Genomic DNA, 7521 nt, shown 5'->3' on the forward strand with positions numbered 1-7521 from the left:
TTTTAAGTCATGGCCTTAAGTCTTATGGACTTAACTTAACTGAACCTGCTATTATGTTAAGTACTTAATTGTTAGTTTTAGGTCACAGACTCATGTTTTAAGTATTAACCGATCTTATAGTTATGTTAATTGTTACATATTTAAGTGTTAACGTGCTAGTTTCTATAGGTTTGATCATGTTGATGTGTTAAGTACATAATTCTTAAATGATGATGATGAAATTAGAGTTGATGTGGATGATCTAGATAAAATAATTGGATGTCTTGGTTGATGTGGACTTGGAGGAAGATTCCATGCTTATGTAAGATTATGTTTCAAACTTTGATAGTTTTGAATTTTGACTTTTTATATTACTTTTATATATGTTTTATGTTTATATATATTAATTATGCATGATATAAAAATATTGATATCCCACTGCGTTAACCTATATCCCGGCCATTAACCGATATTTGATTTTGGACCGCAATAATTGCCTAGCTCCAAATACAGTTCCAACTCCAACACCTACATCTACCAATGATCCACTCCCATAAATTCCCAAATTACTCAAATACCCCCAGAAGTCAAACTGGCCAACCTTTGGTCATAGTCAAAGTCAACGGTAAAGGTCAACAGTCCATGTTGAACCAACTCGTTGAGTCCTTCCAGAACTCTAGAAATCCTGAAAACCCTAATTGACTCGTCGAGTTTCCAGGCAACTCGCGAGTCCATGCATGTCTAAATGTCAGGAATACCCTAACTGACTCATCGAGTCACCTTACTGACTCGTTGAGTCCATGCAGAAACCCACCACGACTAATCTTCATCCAACTCGTCGAGTTGACCACACAACTTGTCAAGTCCCTTTAATTTATTTGTCATTCAGGCGTTTTTAAGCTACCCCAACACTCTAAAATGTAGATCTAACCTCCTAGGGAATGAATTCCATGTAAAGTTGTAAACTTCATGTACATGTATTGTCCTAGATACCAAAACCAAGTTAAAGGAAAGGTTTAACCCAAAGAGGAGGGCCCAAGCTTGCTAAATTTGATAACTTTATGGCTATACGGACTTAGAGGAGTCCAGATCTGAAGTTGCAACTTTAGATCATGCCTAATACCCAAAGAGAAGGGCCCAAGCTTGCTAAACCAAGTTAAAATGGCCCTAAGCATTTGTATGAAAGAATCTAGCCAAAGATAAGTCAAGGTAACGACTTGTTACCTTCAAAATGATACCAAGAAGAAGTAGAGTCAGATCCATAAGCTTCTCTTTGCTCCAAGCTCCTTAGACTTCAAGGCTTATACACAAAAACCACATTCCAAGCTTCTTTACCCACAAACATGGAGAGCATTCGAGATTAGGGTTTTCTGAGCTCAAGAGGGACGGTAAGGGAGACTGAGGGAGCCTAATGAACCTTTAAAAAGGGTGCAAAACCCTAAAAATTAGGTTTAATTGGCCAGCTCCTACTTGTCGAGTTGGGGTCCTCCAACTCGTCGAGTAGACCCCTTAAATGCACGCAGTCTGAATCGTTTCTACACGATGAGTTGGGGCATCTAACTCATCGAGTAGGTCTAAGAACTTGACTAAAACTTTAAACTTTATACCTTGGAGTCGGGATGTTACAGATCCACTATTTTTAATGTGTATTGGTTTAACTATGACAGATTATGATTTTATAAATTTAAAACCTGATAATGAATATATATATATATATATATATATATATATATATACACACACACACACACAAACACACATACACACATTTATATTTATATGTTATTTTATGTTTGTATGGATAGAATATGTTTTTATTCAAAATAAATACACATATATCTACTAAATATGTTTAAAAATATACTTTTATATGAAATAAATAGGTATTTTAAATGCATGATAATAACAACAACAACAACAACAACAACAACATCAATAATAATAATAATAATAATAATAATAATAATAGTGGTATATATACATATATAGATATATATATATATATATATATATATATATATATATATATATATATATACTAGCAGTGTACCTGCGCAAAGCGGCGGGGCGTGTAAATTCTTTCGGTGATATGTTTCCTCTACAAAAATGTTATGTTACAAAAGAAAGTACATGTCGAAGACAAATTAATCAAAATATGGTGTTATTTGTTACATGATACATCAAATAACCGATAAAAACAAACTTGTCAAGACGACATACAATATGAAATGTTTAAGCAATTCAAACAAAAATAAAGAATTATAAGAATACACAAAACATGAAAATTTCTAATAACACATGACTAATTATATCATGCAACTCTTCTTTATGCACCACATTTGATGTATAAATTTCATCACCTTTTAAATTTTCGTTAGGCTTCACTAATACTTTTGTGTTCCTAGCAGAAACAATATTATGTAAAAAAAAACTTAAAGCTTGTCTTTTTTATGATTTTATTACTAACTTTGGACTTTTATGCTATAAATTTGGATTTCACTATCGTCGATTAGTTTCAATAGATGATTAGCTTTCTTTCCGCAGACGTCAAATATATTTTATTTTAGTGAACACTTTCCTTTCGGCAATGATTATCTCCCTTAATTTTAACATGAATGTCATCAAATCAAATGAAACTCTTAAACTCTTATATATTTATCTTAGTCTTTTCATTAGTTTAACATCATATTATCAATGTTAAATGTTATATATATATATATATATATATATATATATATATATATATATATATATATATATACATTCTCAGTTTCATTTCGGCAACTAAAGTGTCTATTTTATTTCAAAAAAATATTAGTTAGTTATAATTTCTTTTGCGGACGGTGAATAATTTTCTTTCGAGGAATCATCTATTTTTGTGAATTATTTGGCCATTCGTAAAAATATCATATCTCAAATGAATATACAATAAATAGTCAAATATGATTTATAATTAAGATTAATATTTATTAGTTACGTGTTGGTGTTAATTTTATTAGGTGGAGAAAAGAAGTGTAATAATAATAATAATAATAATAATAATAATAATAATAATAATAATAATAATAATAAAGACGTCAGAAAGCGGTGTCATAGAACTGGTGGTTGGGGATAGTGGAAGACGGGAGATGAAGTCATTTTCTATTCCTGGACGGTGGACTTTATAGCAGGGGAGGGAACAAACAAGTATATGCGATGTGAGAGATATTTGAATCAACATGCTAAATTTAAGGATATCTAAAAGGGTTCAAAAGTTGAATGAATCCGGGATTTGAGGGAACCATATCAAATTGCTGAGAAATATAAGGAGATTTGATGAGAAATATTTGAATTCAAAACGTGGTTAAAATTTAATACTATTTTATTAATGGTTACTTGTACTATCAACTTAATCATTTGGACGTCTTAAAAAAATATTATTATTATTATAATCAACCTATTTTTAGAAATAGTTAGATTTCTTTTATAAGATAGTAATATATATATATATATATATATATATATATATATATATATATATATATATATATATATATATATAGGGAATGCTTATCTGGAAAACAAAAAACCCTAAAAATCATAAAAATACATAAAAAAAAATACTTAGAGATCACAAAACTTTTTTTTTGAGTTTATATATGAAAAAATCGCTGGAAAAAAAAGTAAAAAATCGATTTTTTTGGTTTGTTTTCAATAAAAATGTCAATGAATTTGAAGAAAAAGTTGTGATTTTTTCATTTATAAAGTCAAAAAAAAAAGTTTTGTGATCTCTAAGTATTTTTTTATGCGTTTTTTTTTTATTTTTATGGTTTTTTGTTTTCTATAGAACCTATATATATATATATATATATATATATATATATATATATATATATATATATATATATATATATATATATATATATATAGAGAGAGAGAGAGAGAGCTAGGTTAAATTGTTTCTAGCAAATAGTATGTGCTTAAATGCACCAATGAGAATTCAGGAATAATAAATCATTAAATAAATTAAGAAGGTGTATAATGGTAAACTTACTATATCTAATTATGGTAAAAATTAAGTCAATTAATCTCTCTTTAATTAGTTTAACCCTACAAAGCCAACATCCCTAACCATCGTCGGCTTCCTCAAATTATTGATACCTCTGTACCTTAATTTCCACTAGAAATCGATTCATACATTCGAGCACCACCGTCCGCCTTTTATCCTCTATTCGACTACTCTTCTTCCTTATCTTCATGTTCGTCGCCTTCCATCCACCTGATGCCTCCATGCTTACGGATAGTGGCAATAAATAGATTGATTGAAATAGAATGCCTGAAAGATGTTCGATTAAAGTCGTCAGAATAAGATTATGTCTTTCTTTTCATATCTGATTTTGAGTTTTTGAGCCGACAATACTGAACCATAAGACAACTATTGAACAACAAGACCACAGGTTTGATTTAATGTTTATGTGATTCTTTTTAATCTATATTTTTTGTCTTTGGTTCTTAGTTAATGCATATACGATGACATATACTACTCTAATTTGTATTTGTGTTTTCGATTTATTAAAATAATGGATATAAATAACACATACTGAAGTGCACTCTATGTGTTTGTGTTTATGCCTAAGAAAAGACAGAATGACAACTAAGATTAATGATTGATAACTGTATGAATTACAATAGCAGGAAGAGTGAAGCAATGTGGTTAAGAAGTTGGACGATCCTCGAGGGGGATTCGTTCATCAGGTTTGTTTTTCTTTTTATCTGCAGCTTGATCTTGATTTCTCTTATTGATAATCAACTTCCTATCCAAGAAATTATTCTCCAATCTAAATTCGTAGAGACACACGATCATTTCTAAATCAGTGGAATTTTTATACATTAATTGTTTATCCCATTCTTGAAGAATCAGATAGTGAGAAATATCAATTTTTCTCTTTGACTTTTGAATAGATACTTTGATTATAAAAGTCTAATTCTGTAATTGGTTTGGAATTGTTTTTATACTTGTTCTTCTATGTTTTATTATAGTGATTTTGAATATAAAAGTCAATTTATGTTAGAATCTTGTTTTGCATATACTAGCTTTAGTTGTTTTGTTTTTCTAAACCATTTGAATTGAGTAAAATTATATAAAAAAACTAAAAACTTCTGAGTTTTGTAGATAATAAGAAGAAAACAAAAACTAAAAGTTGGTGTGTATTTTTTGTGGTGATGTAAGCAGGAACATGCGTTTCTTTCAAATATTCATGATTCAGATATTCTGTTGGAATTTAATGTATGTTAAGATGATGCAGAAATGATGAGGTAACTTATGAAAAAAGATATGTGATACTTCATTCTCAAAGAATGAAAAAAACAACAATATTCTTTCAGAATTTCGGGATTCAAGAATCTTGTTTTTCTTCAATAATATTCTATTAGAATGTTTGTTATTTTTCAACATCTTATTCAAGAATCATGTTTTTCTTCAATAATATTCTATTAGAATAAAATTCTGAAAGAGTATCATTCTCACAAAAAATATTCTGATAGAATAAAATCGGTAAAAATTGAAATTGAATTAATTAAAAAATTCAGATTTTTTTAAATTAGAAGAATTAATCAACCTTAAAAATCCGAAAATTTCCTTTTATAAATGTAGTTAATTGTCTAAAATACTCTTTTGCTGATTATATGATACATGTTACCCCATTGTAATATTATACACTCTCAAATCATGTGCGTTGATTAATTTCATCCGTTGGTCCAGATCTGTGCATTCTGACACACAATACTTAGTAAAAACAAAATAACCTAATCCTATATATATATATATATATATATATATATATATATATATATATATATATATATATATATATATATATATATATATATATATATTGAAACGTCCCAAAATTCAGGACTAAAAATTTCTTTTAATAAAACATTACTTTAAGCAAATTCATCATTTCAAAACATAAACAAAGTATTAGTTTCCAAAATACATGTTCGTTATCAGAGTAAACATCCCCAGGCTGTCTAAACCATGGTTTGTGCCATGCGATCACCCCGAGCTCTTCCCTCCGCTACAGGAAGTACCTGAAACCAAAATTGAAAACCATAAGCACGAAGCTTAGTGAGTTCCCCACCCTACCACATACCATGCATAACCACATACTGCACTTACTGGGCCTCGCCGAGTCTACCGATTACCGAGTCCTGACCTGTCCAACTCACCGAGTCTCCATTCGACTCACTGATTCGAGTCTCAACTCGAAGGGTTTGGGGTTTCGCGACCTGACTCGCCGAGTCCAAGAAAACCTTCAACAGACTCGTCGAGTTGTTCTTCCAACTCGCCGAGTTCCTGCCCAACTTCATCTGACTCGACGAGCTGTTCATCCCACTCGTCGAGTTCCTCCAAATCTTCATGCTACTCGTCGAGTCCACTCAAAGGACTCGCCGAGTCCATTCAGATCTCCATACATGCAAAGGACTTTTGAGTCATGCATGGACTCCAAACTGTAGATCTACCCTTCCCAAGCCCATTCCTCACGTAAAGTTGCAAACTTTACATATAGTGAAGGAGATCTAGGAAAAATACACCACAAACTAGGGTTTAAGGCAAGGAGGCTCCATAATCAACTCAAGGGCTGCTACTTTATGCTTCTCAAGACCATAATATGCTTAGATCTGAAGTAGCAACTTCAGATCTGGCTTCTAACTCAAAATAATAACTTTATGGCTAAAAAGCCCCAACAACCACATATAGATCTAGGTGCAAAAAGGGTCCAGGAACTAGTTTATTACCTCCAAATGATCAGAATGAACTCACAATACCAGATCTATAGTCCCTTCTTGCTCCTCCAAGTTCCTTCTTCCTTCTCCAAGCTTTAATGCACCTTCCAAGGCAACAAATGGCTCAAATAGAGGATATGGCGGCTAGGGTTTAATGTTCTGGGTGAAAGAGGCAGTAAATGTCACAACTAGAAGTTCTATGTCTTGTAATCACTACACTCAAGTAAAATGTAGAATCAAAAACTTAAGAGCATCTATGATGCTTACTCTATGACAACAAAATTTCAATCCAATACACAATACAAGTACTACAAATAGTCAACAAGCAATTGGAAACCCTAGAAGTTTTTGTTTAGGTCCATTTCGGACTAGGACTTCCTTATTGGTCTCAATGGACCAATAAGCTTCCAATTTGACTATCATGGGATTAGAACCTTTAAATGGGCTCTAATTGGATCCACATTCATTTATTTCAACATTTTGGGCCATATTGGGCCTAGAATGAAATAAATTAAATATTATGAACCATAATTAACCTAAACTAGCCCAACAAAGTGTAAAAATCATATTATATTTTTCTTTGGGCCAAAAATCATCCAAACTAACTATAATATGGGCTTAGGGGCATTAAAGCCCAATGATCTCCTTTCCCTTCCAAATTCTCGGCCCAAAGCCCAAATCCAAGAAGAAAGGAGTTGACTTAAGCCTTGCCACCTCACTTATACCCCACATATCTCCATGCATGGACCAACATGCATCTAGGATTGTCAACTC

Source organism: Lactuca serriola, chromosome 5 (genome assembly GCF_051521515.1).
Source record: "Lactuca serriola cultivar US96UC23 chromosome 5, Lser_US96UC23_V15, whole genome shotgun sequence".
NCBI lineage: Eukaryota > Viridiplantae > Streptophyta > Magnoliopsida > Asterales > Asteraceae > Lactuca > Lactuca serriola.